At 41.6% G+C, this 15,015-nt stretch overlaps 1 protein-coding gene and 1 long non-coding RNA gene across 10 annotated transcripts in view; one reads left to right on the forward strand and one right to left on the reverse strand.

Moving 5' to 3' along the window:
• The window catches only part of LOC118763088, an 18,520-nt gene extending 4,508 nt beyond the window's left edge, over positions 1–14,012 (reverse strand). Inside the window, exons 1-2 of the long non-coding RNA XR_004998840.1 lie at positions 13,854–14,012; positions 1,797–1,801 (exon numbers count right to left, since the gene is read on the reverse strand). This is a non-coding gene — a long non-coding RNA (uncharacterized LOC118763088). The remainder of the gene's footprint in view (positions 1–1,796; positions 1,802–13,853) is intronic.
• Positions 1–15,015, forward strand: part of LOC115210393 — a 274,118-nt gene that overhangs the window by 95,713 nt on the left and 163,390 nt on the right. The gene's annotated exons all lie outside the window — the stretch shown is intronic.

The following is a 15,015-nucleotide window of genomic DNA, read 5'->3' on the forward strand; positions in this document are numbered from 1 at the left end:
GACAATGATCTCGGATCACAACATAATAGAGCTGTCTATGTATGGAACAAAAGCCCCCGCAACACACAGCCTATACGACGCACCCACCATTCTCCAACTTAAACTTTCATAAAGCCAACTGGAAGTCGATTGAGAAAGAGATCCTCAAACAGATTGGCCTGAATGTCTCTCTCCACACAACGGACATAAACATGAAACACAAACACTTCATGTCCATAATACAAGCCATATTGTGACAAATATGTCCCAATGTGCAGGGCCAGCAAACACCAAGAATAAAAACAGGATCCTAGAGAAAGGAGGATTCTTATGAACGACGACAAGGATTGCAAACCGCCTGAGCAAACACCACCAAAAGTGGTGAGAAGTCTCGGCTCGAAAAGAATGCTAATGAAACTGAGAAAAGTCTACATCATCCCATGAAAGGAGAGAGCAGATAAAGAAGCTTGGGTAATAGAAATATAAAATCAAACCCTAAAGCTTTCTTTAAGTTTGCCAAAGAGACAGCCACAGTGCACCAAGAGAGGACCTCTCTTCCAAAAGATGGCTCTCTCACAGGAAATCCCACGAGGATAAGTGAATACTGAACGAACAGTTCCAAAGTGTGTTCACTACACCTCTAGGACACAGGCAAGTAAACAACCCAGAAGAATTCTTTGCCACTTTACCAGCGGCCAAAGAGACAAAAATTGAGTACATCAACATCGAAGAAGATGATATCACACTAGCCATTGATGAGATTGACACAAACTCAGCTGCTGGACCTGATGGATTCCCAGCGATCCTTCTCAAATCGTGCAAACGAGCCCTTGCAAAACCGCTACACAGTTCTTTTTCAGAGCTTTCTTGCAAGTGGTAAGCTCCCAGTCAAACTGAAAGAGGGGGTATATGCCCTATCCATAAGGAGGTAGCAGAGCAGAATGCTAAAATTATATAGGCCTATCTCTCTGACCTCACACATCAGCAAAGTCATGGAACGAATAGTCCGTAAGAAACTAATCATGTTCCTTGAAGAAATGACTTACTGTCTGACACCCAGCATGGATTTCGACCAGGTAAGAGGCTGCCTAACACAGCTCCTGCACTATGACTGGGTGTTGAAACAGCTACTAAATGGCTCAAATGTGGATGTAATATATCTTGACTTTGCAAAAGCCTTTGATAAAGTCGACCATGGTATGATCTGTCCATAAACTGCGTGGTCTCGGCATAGGCGGGAAAAATTGGAGAGTGGCTGCACAACTTCCTAAAAGACAGAAAACAGGGCAGTTGTGAGCAATGGAGCCACCTCCAGGAAACGCAAATAACAGCGGTGTCCCACAGGCCACTGTCTTGGGGCCACTGATGTTCATAGTGGCCCTTTCAGACATGCCTTCAGTTGCTACGATGACCACCCTTGCTAGCTATGCAGATGACACAAAGGTCTCCCACGCAATACAGAACCCTGAAAATATTGCGCATCTGCAACATGAGTGGACACAATATACAGGTGGGCTGAGACAACACACATGCAGTTAAATGCAGGTAAGTTCCAGGCCCTGCGCTACTGGCACACAAAGGTAAATGACGTGAAGACTGGATACACTGGCCCAGGAAAATTGCAATCCCTGAGTCAAAATCAGTGCGTGACCTGGGCATTGACATGAGCAATGATGCATCTTTCCAAATGCATATTGCTAATCTGGTGATAAAATGCAGACGGCTAGCTGGATGGATTCTCCCCCGCACTTTCAGAACAAGAGAGAAGGAGACACTGATGGTCCTATGGAAAACATTTTGTCCTCAGCCGCTTGGACTACTGCTCCCAACTTTGGTCACCCACACAATATAAAACAAACAGCAGAACTCGAAGCAACTCAGAGAAGCTAACACAAAGAAAATCGTCTCAATGCAAAATGTCAGCTACTGGAAAGACTGAAGGTATTAAACCTCTTCTCCCTGGAGCGGAGGCGGGAGAGATATGCAGTAATATACATCTGGAAATCCTGGAGGGTCTTATCCCAAACTTTGGCATTCAAAGTTACTCCAACCGCAGAACGGGGCGCCGCTGCGTGGTGCCAAGGATTCCAACATCACCATCAAAATACAGGTCCAGATACTGCAACAGCTTGGGTTTCAGAGGACCACAGCTTTTCAAACATCCTCCCTAAATGCCTGAGAGACTTACATGGTGTGGATGTGGGTTTCTTTAAAACTAAACTGGATCTCTTCTTGTTGGAAGTCCCAGATGAACCTACCTCACGACAGGAGACGCGGATGCGGGCAGCAGCATCGAACTCCCTTGTTGATCAAGTGCCACGTATCAGAGGTGGATTCACAAACTAGTGTGGCTCATTCAGCGGTGGTGCCCCAGCATGGCCGCGGCCTTCGGGCTAAAACATTTTTAAGGATTTAAGGATTTAAGGATATATATATATATATATATATATATATATACATATATACATATACATATATATTTATACATACACATATACATGTATACATATATATATATGCATATATACGTACATTTATACATACTACATATATACATTATATATATGTATGTATGTATATATATATATATATATACATATATATACATAATACATACATATTACATACATATATATATATAAAGTTATAATCCAAACAAAAACACAAAAAACAAAAAACATATCATATATACTATTATATATATATTATATATTTATATTTATATATATATTTAATATATATTATATATATATATATATTTATATATATATATATTTATATATTTATATTTATATATAATATTTATATATTTATATTTAATATATATATTTTATATTTATATATATATATATATTATATATATATTTATATATTTATATTTATATATATTATATATATAATTATTATATATATTATAGATATATATATATTTATATTATATATATATATTTATATTTATTTTATATATATATATTTATATTTATTTATATATATATATATATATATTTATTTATTATATATATATATATATATTTATATATATATATATTTATATATAATATATAATATTTTATTATATATATATATTTATATATATATTTATATTTATATATATAATATATTTATATTTATATATATTTATATTTATATTATATATATTTTATATTTTATATATATATAATTTTTGTATTTATATATATATATTTATATATATATATATCTATATATATATTATATATAATATATCCCAGAAGACTTGGTACATGATATCATACAACAAGAAACATTTTAAAGAAAGTTAAATGTAGATTGTTTTTGAAAGTTTCTTGGGCCAATGCACACTGTTCTGCCCGATTTTGTAACATACGGTGTGCTCGGGGCACCCGTTGACGGACGGCGAGGGTGGTGTTGTAGGAGCCGGTGAAGGCAGGCGTCTGTGCAGGTGAAGCTGTTTGTGCAGGTGAAGGCGTTTGTGGGCAGGTGAAAGGTTTGTTAAAGGTGCATAGGTGGGTGTGTCAAGGTTGTCATCAAAAGATGAAGACGTCTCAAAATGTGCCTTTTTTAAACGGTCCACGGAAACGGTCTCCGAACGACCATTTATCTCAATCGTGAAAACTTTGGTGTGTGAGAAAGCACACGAAAAGGTCCTTTATAGGGAAAACAAGTGGCCCTTCACAGAATCGTCCCGAACAAAAACATGCGACCAGGTGTTCATATCCGGTGGAAGATGGGACGGTGGAGATTGCTTTCTGGGAACCATGGGCGGAAGGTTCGAAAAATATGCCCGCAGTCTGGTGACATAGGTCGCCGAATCATGGGGCTGGGAAGTGTCTGGCACCAACATCGTACCAGGCAATGCCAGTGTGGTACCATACAGCAGCTCTGCAGCAGAAAACCCCAGGTCTGCCTTGACAGCAGTCCGACAGCCGAGAAGCACAATGGGCAGAAATTCGATCCAGGACTTGGGTCTGAAGAGGCACGAAGAGCGGCCTTGAGCTGTCTATGGAACCGCTCAACCAATCCATTAGACGCTGGATGGAGCTTGTGGTGTGGATATGGTGCATACCCAAAATTCACGACAATTCGCGAAATAGCGAGGCCTCAACTGTCGTCCACGATCAGTTGTCAATCAGGACGGGACTCCGAAGCAAGAAATCCAGTTTGAAACGAAAGCTCGCGCAACAGTCTCAGCAGAAATGTCTGCTATCGGATGGCTTCTGGCCATGGGAGAAGCGATCGACACAAGTTAATAGATAAGAGAACCCGCGACTCACAGGCCATGGTCCAACCAGATCGATGTGGACATGGCGAAAACGGGCCTCCGTGGGGGGAAATTGTCCAAGCGGGGCACGAATGTGCCGTTGAATCTTGGATTGTTGACACTTGGAGCAGGTGCGTGTCCAAGAAGTAATAGTGCGACGCATATTCGGCCAGAAAAACCGAGCAGTGATTAGTTTAAGGGTGGCAGCGATGCCAGGATGTGATAAGGAGTGCAGTGCTTCAAACACTGAGCGTTGATGGTTCTCCGGCACCAGTGGCCTGGGAGAACCAGTGGAAGTGTCACAAAGAATGGTGCCTTCGGCTGACGGAAGCGGAAGGTAGGAAAACTGGCAACAGGAGAACTTGGGAGAAGTTAAATCTAACGACGCCAAGATAATCCCTAGATAATGCCTGAGCTGGCGCAAGGAAGTGGGGGGTGCGATGCGTTGAATGGCATCGACTTTTGACGAGAGGGGGCTGATTCCAGTCGATTCAATATGATGCCCTAGAAAATCTAGGGAAGAGCGTCCGAAAACACACTTGTCGGGATTTATGCGTATACTATAAGCGCGAAGACGCTGGAAGAGTTGAGAAAGGTGCCGGAGATGATTTTCTCTTGTGTCGCTCGCAATGAGTATGTCATCGACATAGGCAAACACAAAATCAAGACCGCGGACAACCTCATCAATGAAACGCTGGAAGGTGCTAGTAGCATTCCGCAAACCGAAACTCATGTACAAAAACTCAAAACACCCAAACGGGGTAGTGATCGCAGTTTTTGGAACGTCGGCTGGGTTGACCGGTATTTGGTGGTAAGCGCGTATCAGATCGACCTTCGAAAAAATGGTACAACCATGGAGATTTGCCGTAAAGTCCCGGAGATTTCTAATCGGGTAGCGGTTGGCTATTGTGACGGCATTGAGGCGTCGATAGTCTCCAACCGGGCGAAAATCAGACTCGCCCTTTCGCGCCAAATGAAGGGGAGATGCCCAAGGGCTGGTGGAGGGGCGTATAAGGCCAAGTTGAAGCATGTGCTCAAACTCGGCTCTGGCCGTTTTTAGTCGGTCTGGCGCTAGGTGCCGGGGGCGTGAGAATACAGGTGGCCCAGTGGTGGTGATGACATGGAGGGTCGAGTGGGTAGGCTTTTCCGGTTTAAAGGCAATGTCCACTAGCTCCGGAAGTTAAACCAAAAGAGAGTGAAAAGGGTCTCCAGAGGTGGCAACAAAGAATGTCGGGCTAAGGACCACAGTGGTGGAACTCCCAGTCGGTGTAGAGAGCGACGTCGTGCTATCAAGAAGCCTCCGACGCCTGACATCCACCATAGATTAACCTATCCAGGAAATCAGTGCCGAGAATAGGATGCGGGATGTCAGCGATGACGAAAACCCATTGAAAGTCTCGACGAAGGTTGAGGTCGAGGCGCAGCGAAATCTGACCGTAAGTGGTTATGGGAGACGAGTCAATAGCATGCAAGACAATCGAAGAGCGCTTGGGCTTGTCTGCAGCCAGACGAAGGGGCCAGATGCTGCAACAGGGGCCGGTGCCCACCATGAAGAATTTCTTCGACACCAGATCTTTTACAAAGAATGCACGATGTTTGGGAAACGAGATGGAAGAAGGTGACGTGCTCACCTCCTCCGGGTTTAGTTTTCCGAGGGCTTGAATGTGCACGGCTGGGTACACCGATCTGCCCTTTTGGCAGAGCGACTACGACTGCGTTGTCGGCGCTCGATCGCACGGGATAGATCGTCGATTCACTGCGTGAGCGCATCGATCCGCTCGGTTAGTGAAATTTGCGCAGAGGAAACTGTCGGAGGGGGCCCTATACATGCACACAGGCCTCAAGATGGATTCGGAAATTCCAGTATTCTATCGGCCATCGTGGCAATCTGATCAACTGACACAGACTCCAGTACCGTGGCCAGCATTGTCTGCACGTGAGCAGGCAACTTGGAGAAAAATATCCTCCGTAAGAGGGGCGCGTGCGATGCGTTGCCGCTTAGCTCCCTTAGATGGCGCAGAAACTGGGATGGAGTTCTGTCCCCTAACTGCTCGTCGGCCATCAGCTCCTGAATATTGCTCTCCCCCGAACGTGTGTTGCGGTGGAGGATTCTGCTTTCACACAGACGCGTATGTGGCGTCCGGGTGGGGACTTATTATTAGATCCCTGATCGATGCGGCGAGTCGGGGATGTAAGCCGGAATATAGCAGGTGCAACTGCTGCTGTGGAGAAATGGCATGTGCATCAAAATACCACTCCACCTGGGCAAACCACAGACCCATATACCCCGTGAATGAAGGCAAACCTGAAGCCATGCCTTTGTCGGAAGGAATCTGTGAGAAGGGGGCAGAAAGTATGGTCGAGAAATGGAGAGAGAACACGTGGACCGACAAAGCAAATCAAAATTGCGTTTTGTGCACTGTTGTGTGTGTGTGCGCACCTCGTGGGTAGCAAAAATAAGTGTGTGTGTACAAGGGAAAACAAAATACAGAAAAGGAAAAAATGAATGTGTGTGTTTTCTTTTTTTTTTCTGTTTGTTTTTTTTTTGTTTTTTTTTTTGTTTTGTGTACTGAGTGCGATGAATAAGGTTATTTGACCCACCTCGCCGTGCTGAAAAAGAGAAAAAAATGAAAATAAATATGAATGTTCCCGCGCTCTCCGGCAAAAAAAAACCTGTTCGCTGTGTCTTCTTCTATCCTGTTCTTTTTTTTTCAGCTTGGGGTCAGCAATTGTAACGTGAAAGGATCTATTATCGAAGCACTGGAAGGGTGTCGAGATCCTTTCTAGTCACATATAAAATTCTAGAAAACAATACAGACGAACTCAGGTTAAAAGGGTGAACAGACGTTTCCCCTTCTGGGGGATTTATATATTAACTGCTGAGTAACCTATTTTGAATACTTAGAATACTGAGTACTGAGAGTAAGCCGGTAAATGTTTGGTGTAATCCCTTACTATTTACAAATATATTTCCTACCGATGCATGCATGGAAGACCGGATATTAAATTATGTTTGCTGAATTTTTTCTTAGTCGTCAGACCATGTGGGGTTTACATTTAGCATATTAGGAGTCCACCTAGTGGTCATTCCTCTTATATATATGTAATATAATTTTCTGAATCTTCAGATTTTTTCAATATGCTAGGCCACTGGTTTAAACTGATATTAATCAAATTGATATCCATTTTTTACCCTTATTATTTAAATTTAAATAACCATGTTCTCTAATTGGCAGGCTTTGATGGAGAAAATTATTTTCTGCAGAGTCACTTCTGGCTTCGGCATGCCAAAATGGAGACATTTGTAATATACTCCCAAATATAATTGATAGAACTGTATGCATGTTCTCTCATGAGGACGTCTCGTGTATAGTTCTGCAAATTATATTTTCTATGACGGTCACATTGAGGATTTGCAAACATTTACGTATGTAAATGCTAACAATGAAACCATGATATGTGACTAATCATTATATTTTGTATCTTTTCATTTGTCTTGCTTTCTCTGGCGTTTGCCAAATTTTCTTGAGAACAATTTTTTCTTACTTGTCAGACTATATGGGGTCTACATTTAGCATATTAGGAGTCCACCTAGTGGTCATTCCTCTTATATGTATGTGTATATATGTATATATATATATATATATGTATTTATGTATGTATGTGCACGAGGGGACAGCCACTTTTGAGAAATCTCGAGTTGCACTTGAGAAAGTAAGGAGGGATGTCAGGAAGGGCATCGCTGTTACATTTCCAGATGGGAAGGGTCTTCCTTTGATGCTGACATGCAATGTCTGTGCAAGACCCTGCCTCAGTAAAGCTGGACTCAAGAGTCATCTTTGTAGTCATGAAGCGAGACAGATGAGTGACAACCTGGCCACTGGTGGTGGTGTAACACACCATATTAATCATATCTGTCGGGCATGTGGAAGAGAGTGTTATTCAGCAGGAGGAATTAAACGGCATACAAAGGTACATGAAGCCCAGTTACAACTACAGCCATCTATTACCGGTAAAGGTTTTAGCTGCCAATTCTGTACAGGACATTGTAGATCTTTAGCTGGGCTAAAAAGTCACATTCGATCACAGGACCAGTAACAGTTAAGCTTCATGCAATGGCCATACTCGATAACGAGGGGGCAGCCATAATATATGTATGTATGTAAATATATATATGTCATCATCATCATCATCATCATTTAGCGTCCGCTTTCCATGCTAGCATGGGTTGGATGGTTCAACTGGGGTCTGGGAAGCCAGAAGGCTGCACCAGGCCCAGTCTGATCTGGCAATGTATCTACGGCTGGATGCCCTTCCTAACACCAACCACTCTATGAGTGTAGTGGGTGCTTTTTACGTGCCACCGGCACAGGTGCCAGACGAGTCTGGCAAACGGCCACGATCGGATGGTGCTTTTTATGTGCCACCGGCACGGGGGTCAGGCGAGGCTGGCAACGGCCACGAACGGATGGTGCTTTTTATGTGTCACCGGCACGAGGCCAGTCGGGGCAGCACTGGCAATGGCCACGTTCGGATGGTTCTCTTACGTGCCACCGGCACTGGTATCTCAGCTGCAATTTCCATTGATCGATTTCGATTCTGATTCTCACTTGCCTCAACAGGTCTTCACAAGTAGAGTTTTGTGTCCCAAGAAGGGAAGGTGTAACGTGAAAGGATCTATTATCGAAGCACTGGAAGGGTGTCGAGATCCTTTCTAGTCACATATAAAATTCTAGAAAACAATACAGACGAACTCAGGTTAAAAGGGTGAACAGACAGTAGTTTGGTTTATTGACTTCAGTGTAGTACGTTGTCTGGTGGGAGAAAGACAGCCTCTGATATACTGCTTCGTGTTGGTCGTTGAAGTTGGTTGAAGTTGGTTGCTGGTCGTGTGGCTGTCAGAGCCCGGAATTCGTGACCGATCGCAATGCTGTCTTAGCCGAAGAGTGAGATTTGAGGTTTGCGGGCTCGCGGGACGTTTTCCCGCACATGCGCATGGGGAAGACTTCCGGTGGCCACCCGGAAGTAGTCCCATTCTGCGCATGCGCACCGAACCCTACACAGTAGCATCACTACAAAGGTATGCATAAGTGGACTGGCTACATCCCATGTAGAAGGCCACAGGTTATGGTCTCACTTGTCCTGCCGGGTCTTCTCACGCACAGCATACTTCCAGAGGTCTCGGTCTCTAGTCATTTCCTCAGTGAGACCTAAAGTTCGAAGGTCGTGCTTCACCACCTCGTCCCAGGTTTTCCTGGATATATATATATATATATATATATATTATATATAATATTAGGGAATATTATTCCAAACTTACAGGGAAAAATTCAATTCAGTAATATTAAATCAAATTTCACAAAATATAATATTGTATATCTAATTTTTTTCTATATGGTATAATTTAATTATATCATTGTTATTTCATTGTTGAATTGATAAAAAGTGGTTCTTCTCTAATTTATATATATACACACACACACGCACACACACACACACACACATATACACACACACACACACACACATGCGATGTACCCACTGTGACCTGTTTGGTCACAACTACTGCAAGTTGAAACTGTTGATGCATGGCAAGTGATTCTTCTTTGAAGGCATTTAAGTGACCTTCAACTGTTTTTTTCCTCACTTTGTTACCACTGTTCCAAATGAAATTACATGGCTACTCCAGCATAAAGTAATGTTTTTGCAAGGTCATCACTGATGCACAATGAAAAGAATTCTGTCAGTGTTCTTCTCATATGTCGTTCATTGACAACCATATATATTCTCATAATTTCAGGGCAATATTCTTTGTTCGTCTAGTAGATGAACTTGCAGTCTCCCTATTGCAGGTGCCCTTTCATGAACTGAATATCCTAAAATGGATGCAACTGCTTTGAACGGTCCTTTCAGCATGTACTAGCTGACATACTGAATTGACATCACTGAGGCAATGATATCAACATTTCAGTGGCATTTGAATGCTCTCAAAAGAGTTTTATTATAAGGTACAACCCATTTGTTATTGTTTATTTTTCCATTTTTATGAGATTCAACTCCCATTTGCAACTGATTTTCATCTATAAAGAGATACTCTCTCTCTTTCTGCTTTTTGATTAAGAGGATAAAGGTTAATATTTAATTTTAAATAAAATAGTATGCTTTTTTCTTAAAGGGGAAAATGACTTTTTATTTTTATTCTTTATGAAATGGCAGGAAAACAAACATTGAATCTTAGTATAATGTAGATAGATATAAATATGTATGTATATAGATATATATGTATGTGTGTTGTGTATATATATATATATATATATATATATACACACACACATATATATATATATATATATATATACACATAACCAAAAAATAAGCAACAAGAATGGATCCGGTAATTTAGTACAATTGTTTCATACTATAACAATTTATTAAAGCTGCAAATATAATATGTCAAGTAATCTTCAGCTAATTTCATATAGGTTTTCCAATAATGTAAAGTTCTCAAATCAATTAGTAACATCTTAGAGAGTGTAATATATATATATACATATATACTCTTTTACATGTTTCAGTCATTTGACTGCGGCCATGCTGGAGCACTGCCTTTAGGACTTATTCTTTGTAAGCCTAGTACTTATTCTATCGGTCTCTTTTGCCAAATTGCTAAGTTACGGGGACGTAAACACACCAGCATTGGTTGTCAAGCAATGTTGTGGGGGACAAACACAGACACACAAACACACACACACATATATATATATACATTTACAAATATATACGACAGGCTTCTTTCAGTTTCCGTCTACCAAATCCACTCACAAGGCTTTGGTCAGCCCGAGGCTATAGCAGAAGACACTTGCCCAAGTGCCAAGCAGTGGGACTGAACCCGGAACCATGTAGTTGGTAAGCAAGCTACTTACCATACAGCCATTCCTGCACTTACATATGTATATATATATACATATATAAATACATATACATATATATACTTATATATATATACATAGATATATACATACATACACACACACACACACACACACACACACATATATATATATATATATATATATATATATACACACACACACACAAATATATCTGTAGATAGACAGACAGATTGATTGATTGATTGAGCCTTCAGATTATGATGTGTGTGTATGCATGCATGTATGTATGAACCAATTTATATTCCTATGTTGGATGTTTCTTGGAATATAAAACAACACCCTGAATGCATAATTTATATTTTCCACCACTTCATGCTAAACATGCCCTCAATATATTTTGATTTTTGTTTGTTCTCGAATTAATCCATGAAGTGAGTACAACCATGACCCTCACAGACTTTCCCAGGTTGGTGAGTTTCTTATTGCTGTTGTTACTGTCAGTCAACTTGAATATCATTTCGGAGGGAAATACAAATGGATAATGAGTCTGGTGATGGTGCATCATAAGATGTGTTTAGTGTTTAGGAAAATGAGGTGGCACTGGACGGGTGCTTCACAATTCCATACATAGTACATGGAAGGAAAAGGCGAGGATAAGATCTCTCCGAACAAACAATAATAATTTTTTTCGCCTGAATAACCATTTCATCCCTGGACATCAATAGCCTGGATGCTTTGGTGTGGAAGCAGTAGTGTTGGTAGTTAGACACAAAAATACGAAGGTATTTTCACAGACGTGCAATGTTGCTCGCCGTCAGAATTCCAGCTCCACAGAACTGGTCTCTGTTGCGTCCTGTCTGGTCAGAAGCCGGGGCCGAAGAGGATGAATGGGTAGTCAAAACTAGCTGCTGCTGAGTGGTTGCTATTGAGCGAAGCGGTCTTTGTCCTCTTGGCAGAAGTCCGAAACGTGGTCCTTTGCTATTCGTAAGACCCGCAGAAGAGAAAGCAGTTCAACCACCGACACCGAGAGCATCGACGGATGGTTGAATGTACATCCAGGCTCAGTTGTTGCATAGGAAGTCGGGGACAAGAAACAGGAAGAAAGAGTGAGAGAAAGTTGGAGCGAAAGAGTACAACAGGGGTCGCCACCACCCCCTGCCGGAGCCTTGTGGAGCTTTAGGTGTCTTCATTCAATAAACACATACAACGCCCGGTCTGGGAATTGAAACCGCGATCCTCCGACCGTGACTCCGCTGCCCTAACCACTGGGCCATTGCGCCTCCACTGCCGCTGCTGATGATTGCGCATGTGCATAAGGGGCTTCCATCAGATCTCCAGAAACTCTAATTCTATGCGCATGCATGGATGAATGTTCCACAACAGCGTCTGGAACCAGGCATCACTACAAGTGTTGCCTCTTGGAGTTAAGTTACATTAGGTGTCTTTCACTTGCTACAATCCAGTCATTAGACTGCGCCCATGCTGGGGCACCACCTAGAAGAATTTTTACTTGAATGAATTGACCCCAGTAATTTTTGTTTCTTTGAAACCTGGTGCTTAACCTGTCTATCTCTTTTGCTGAGCCATTAAATTATGGAGATAGAAACACACCAACTCTGGTGGGAGATACACACAGACATAAAGATACACAGACACACATATACATATATATACATATACACACAGCCTGTTCGTTCTCATTTCCTCTTCCCCCTCCCCACATAATCTACCACACCCATAAATCTGTATGGGACAACAAGCAAATCTCAGCAGACCTGAAAGGAAATTGACCTTGAACAAAAATGCTGAACCTCTAATGATGTCACATAAGGCCAATGCACACACACACTCACACAGACACACACTCACACACACACATGGCCACACGCACAAACACATACATGCTCATCATTTACTCTCACCCTTCCCTTCTCTTGTAAAAAAACCAGGCATCTACATTCACTATATTAAATCTTAGACAACCACAATGCCGACCTAGAAGGGTGTGGTTATGTCATTGACAAGGACGTCGACCAGCAAACAGCTGGATTCCTTAACCAACACTTGCAATAAATGCTACATTAGATTAAATGGTCAGATACTTAACAGATTGACTGGTAATAAAGAAGTGATATGGAGTCAGTGTGTGTGTGTTTATTATTATTAACATTATGACCATTCTAATACAACAAGATTTATTTCAACACACACATTCACATAAAAAATATTGCAAACCAAATACAAAAATGAAGTATACACACTCACAGATATATATATATATATATATAATATATATATATATATATATTACATATATATATATATATTTTTTTTTTGCTGTAGTTTCAGGTCATTGCTGCGGTCACGCTGATGCACCGCCGTTTTGCTACACTGTTATTACTGAGAGCCTCCTCCAATATTTGGCACTTGGTGAAGAATGGAGTTTGATGTAGCTACCCTCAATGCACCTCTTGGCATGAGGTAGGTTCATCTGGGGCTCTTGACAAGAAGATGTCCAGCTTTGATTTAAAAACGCCTACATCTACTTTGCGCATGTTCCTCAGACTCTTTGGGAGAATATTAAAAAGCTTTGGGCCCCTGAAACCCAGACTGTTGCAATAGCTGGTCCTGAAGCGCGATGGCGTTGCTGGAATCTTTGGCACTATGCAGTGTCATCCCGTTCTGGCATTGGTGTAACTTTCAATGCCAAAATTTGGCACAATACCTCTCCCGCCTTTGCTCCAGAGAGTAGAGCCTTAGCTGTTTCAACCTTTCCCAGTAGCTGAGCTGTTGCAAAGAGACAATCTTCTTTGTGAATCTTTTCTGAATTGCTTCAAGGTCCGCTGTTAATTTCACACTGCTAGGTGACCATAGCTGTGAACAGTAATCCAGGCGGCTGAGAACGAATGTCCTCCAGAAAACCATCATGGTTTCCTTATCTCTGGTTCTGAATGTTCTCAGGATCCATCCAGCCTGTTGTCTGCACTTTGTCGCCATCCTGGTAATGTGCACTTGGAAAGAGGTATCATCACTCACATTGATGTACAAGTCCCTCACTGATTTAGGCTCTAGGATTGAAATTCCCTGTGGACCGGTGTACCCTGTAGGTTTAATATTCAGTTTTGGATGTTGGTACGCAAGGGCTTGGAATTTTGCAGCATTAAACTGCATATTATTATCTTCAGTCCATCTGTAAATTGAGTCTAACATCTGCTGCAGATGTGCAACATCGCTGGGGTCCTGTATTTTCTGCAAGACTTTTGTATCATCTGTGTAGCTTGCAAGGATAGCTATCCAGGCACTTGAGGGCATATCTGAGAGTGCCACTATAAAAAGCAGTGGTCCCAAGACAGTGCCCTGTGGAACACCTCTCACTCTTTGTGTTTTCATAGAGGTGGCTCCATTAGCCACTACTGCCTGACTCCTATCTTTAAGAAAGTCATGTAACCAGTCTCCAAGTATGTGGCATATCATACCATGATCTACTTTATCAAAAGCTTTTGCAAAATCAAGGTGTATTACATCCACATTTGAGTTGTTAAGTAACTGCCTTAACACCCAGTCATAATGTTGTAAGAGCTGGGTCAGCCAGCTCTTACCTGGTTGAAAGCCATGCTGGGTATCACTCAGCAAGTTATTTTCTTCAAGGAATGCGATTAGTTTCCCTCTGACTATCTGTTCCATGACTTTCCTGGTGTGTGAAGGCCTATAGTTTTTGGCATCTGCTCTGCTTCCCCCTTTATGGATTGGGCATATTATTCTTGTGAGGCAGTCTTCAAACTTTCCTATGTGGTTCGGAGCATCCGGTGCACCATATGTATTGTATATGACTATATCATGTTGTCTTATGTATACAATTAGAATGTCACACACTGAATTTGA

The sequence above is a fragment of the Octopus sinensis genome, linkage group LG4 (genome assembly GCF_006345805.1).
Source record: "Octopus sinensis linkage group LG4, ASM634580v1, whole genome shotgun sequence".
NCBI lineage: Eukaryota > Metazoa > Mollusca > Cephalopoda > Octopoda > Octopodidae > Octopus > Octopus sinensis.